This window comes from Moschus berezovskii, chromosome 2 (genome assembly GCF_049115385.1).
Source record: "Moschus berezovskii isolate FMDL1 chromosome 2, NW_MosBer_1.0, whole genome shotgun sequence".
NCBI classification, from domain to species: domain Eukaryota; kingdom Metazoa; phylum Chordata; class Mammalia; order Artiodactyla; family Moschidae; genus Moschus; species Moschus berezovskii.
Window position 1 is genome coordinate 46,100,365 of NC_142461.1, and position 3,727 is coordinate 46,104,091.

The window sequence follows — 3,727 nt, forward strand, 5'->3', positions numbered from 1 at the left end:
TCCATTGATCTTCACAGTGTAAATTTAATCCCTCTCCCACACAGCCGCTCCTCGGATATGTGCATGCCGCCCTTCCCCTACACCTCCTCCTCTGGCCTGTTGGTGGGAACATTGGAAATAGACCCTCTCAAGATTCCAGGCCCCCAGAGTGGCTGAGGCCAAGGGGAGGCCGGACAGAGCTTATGCAGGAGGCGGAATATGAAATCAGGTATTGTAAATAGCTCTTAGGCAATGTTTAGAATAGTGGGCAGGGAATTCCCTAGGAACCAGCTAAGGATGGCTTATCATCCCTGAATTATACACTTCCCTGTAACACAGACATTGCCATAAGATGTAATTGGGACCGAAAGTGGTGAGCGCAGTGGAATAGCAATGACTTGAGCCCTCTGATTTGTAGCTGAGTCTTTATTTCAGCCTAGATGGGGTTCAGTGGGAAAGGGAACCAGACGCACAAAATTAGTGAGGACGAGACCAAAAAAGACAGCGTAGTGGGGAGGGGCCTGAACGGGGATACAGAGTAGGTTGCTCAGGAGGGATGATTACGTGATTCCTGGTGGGTTGGAAATGGCAGAAAACCCTTGCTAAGTGCAAAGGATATATGAATACCCTGGCCAGAGAGCCAGAAATGCTGATTAAAAAATATTCTGTCTCCTCCATTAATTACATTGTAGAAATAAAAACCCATGTGTATACTAGGGGTGGGTTTAGTATATAGTATACAGCAATGGGGACCAGCTCCCCTGGGCAAGCTCAGTCCAGAGGAATGAAGGAGAAGCACCTCTGGGCAGCTGTTTCTAGCTGTCTCCAACCCACGCCCCCACCCGCCTTTGGCTAGCCTATGGTGCCTGATGAATGGATGGCTTTTTCTTGTGTAATCACACGGCTGAATACCTCTAAATGGTCAGCAAAAATGTGATAGTCCAAGAGTGCTGTGGAACCCCAGTCTTGATCAGAACTGAGATCCTTTGAAGAGGCAGCGAAGATAGCCAACCAAAAAGACATCTTCACTGCCTCCAGATGCATGTGTTCAATTCTTCCATCCCAAACCGTGTGTAATAGATGATGTGCTAGGCGCTTGTGTTTGTATACATACATACACTGTATGTATCTACACATACAGTGATAAACAGGACCAGCAGAGACCCTGAGTCATGCCACTCAAGCTTCTTGGGTACCTACTGTGAGCAAGGCTCTGGGCTAGCCTGAGTTGCTTTGCAGGCTGTGAAGGTTCCATCCTCTTTTTAGAGCTTTTGGGAAAAAGACATGGAGGGTGGAATTCTGTGCTGTTGGAATAATGATGTTTCTGGGAGCAGGAAGGTTGGACATGGAGACTGCCTAGCCTGGCTGTCTTCTTGGAGGTGTGAGGTCTGCTGGGCTTCTTGGAGGAGGAGTACTTACCCGACCTCCTGACCCCTTCCCCCTGTCAGCTTTTACGTCTGTCTTACTCTTGGAGACAAATTCCCCTTTGTCTAAATTTTGGATATTGTCCCCTTTAATGAAGTGGAATAAGGCTAGCAATGCCAGCGTTCCTTGGAATCTGAAGCCAAGCCTTTGAGCAGAAAGGCATTCCTCATCCTCAGTCTCTCAGCATCACCCAGCGATTAACATAACATGACACCAGGCCCATCGAGATAAAGATTGTAGTGGCCACAATGGCTTCCCTTTCTTCCCTCAGCCCTTCTTTATTGCTCTGCATGGTACGCTCACTTCCAGCAGGGAAGAGTTTATAAGCGTGGGGCTAGGCGAGCCCGTTCCACAGGCAGCTCCCCGCAAGGCTTGTGTGAGGGCTCCAGGGACAGAGATGCGTTTCCCTTTAATAAGCTTCTCACACTACATTAAAGATAAAAGGGGAAGGGAAATATTTATATTCTGACAAAGCAGCTCTTCCCTTCAGGCTCTTGTTTTATTTATTAACTTGCTCTGTCCCTCTCCCAGTTTTTCTGTTGCAGGGGCTAGGCGTTTCCTCTCCTTCTCCCCTTTAGTCATTAGGTTTGCAGGTGAGTGACAGTGATAGGGGGACTTTAGCATCGTTGTCAAAGAGATGAGGTTTGTCTGTGGGCGCCCTTCCCAGGTGACACAAACAGCTGTTCCTCTGCCCTCCTAGGAGCACCTCCCCCCTTACCACCCTTATCATATAGTGCTTGAACGGCATCGCACTGGTTAAGTTATGTCATTTGAAACGGTTCTGTGTCAGTCCAGCAAATGGTTTAGAGATACAGCAACCTGGACCTGTGACTGCCTATACCTGGGACTTCTTCAACCTTTCGTTGACTACACATTTTCTTCTCTCACTGAGGCAATGTTTTAAGGGTGCATATTTCCTCCAGCTAATTTGCCCAAAGCCAATAAAGCACAGGTACGCTGTTTTGAATTTTGATTCAACACTTGTGCAATGATTATTTTCAAAGTCTCAGACCACCTATTGTTCAAAGCCTGTGCTAGTTTGTGAAGGAGTTAATCTTCTGAACACCACTCCCCAACCCTCTGAAGTCGCCTAGATGAGTAGTCAGGAGGATGTGTGGGGGCTATTTTAGGCTCTGCTCAGTGGGCCTGTATGATACCTGGAGAATTCATCCTGTCTTCCAAGTATGAGCTCTTTCATAGTTAGGTAATGACATTAAAAAAGATGACATATAATCATCAATTAAAAATTTAAAGTACAAGGACAACAAAGAATGACCTACCTACCTACTTGTGGACAAGCAGTATAGGGTGATGGCTAAGAGCGTGGACTTTTGAGCCTGAAGTCTTGGGTTTGACTCTTAGCTCCTCCAGTTACTACTTGTGCCATGATAGGAAGCATCTCTATGCTTGTTTCCTCATCTGTAAAATGGGGGTGATGATAGTATCTACCCTTTAGAAATCTTATAAGTATCAAGCATGTAGATACATATAAAGCAGTTAACATAGTGCTTGACACAGTGTAGTAAAGGTAATATGCTCTTTCCGCTGTCTTTCCATGCTGCCATAATGGTGCGCATGAATGTCCTGGCTGATGCTCTCAAGAGTATCATTAATGCTGGAAAGAGAAGCAAATGCCAGGTGATTATTAGGCCATGCTCCAAAGTCATTGTCAGGTTTCTAACTGAGATGATGAAGCATGGTTACATTGGAGAATTTGAAATCATCAATGATCACAGGGCTGGGAAAATTGCTGTGAACCTCACAGGCAGGCTAAGTAACTGTGGAGTGATCAGCCCCAGATTTGATGTGTAATTCAAAGATCTAGAATAATGGCAGAATAACCTGTACACCTCCTATCAATTTGGTTTCACTTTACTGACAACCTCAACTGGCATCATGGACTGTGAAAACACACAGGAGGGAAAATCGTTGGATTCTTTTTCTAGGGATGTAATACATACACGCAAATAAAATGCCTCAGAGGAAGCAGGGCAGATTTTCTTCTCTTGGGCTTCAAAATCACTTCGGATGATGACTGAAACCATGAAATTAAAAGACACTTGCTCCTTGGAAGAAAAGCTATCACAAACCTAGATAGCATATTAAAGAGCAGAGATATCACTTTGCTAACAAAGGTACATATAGTCAAAGCTATGGTTTTTCCCATGGTCATATACGGATGTGAGAGTTGGACCAAAAAGAAGACTGAGCGCCAAAGAATTGATGCTTTCGAATTGTGGTGCCAGAGAAGACTCTTGAGAGTCCCTTGGACAGCAAGGAGATCAAACCAGTCAATCCTAAAGGAAATCAACCCTAAAAATTC

The 3,727-nt window shown here is 45.3% G+C and overlaps 1 pseudogene; it reads left to right on the forward strand.

Moving 5' to 3' along the window:
- The first annotated feature begins 2,970 nt into the window (after positions 1 to 2,970).
- Positions 2,971 to 3,350, forward strand: LOC148778528 (small ribosomal subunit protein uS8 pseudogene; annotated as a pseudogene).
- Positions 3,351 to 3,727: the final 377 nt, after the last annotated feature.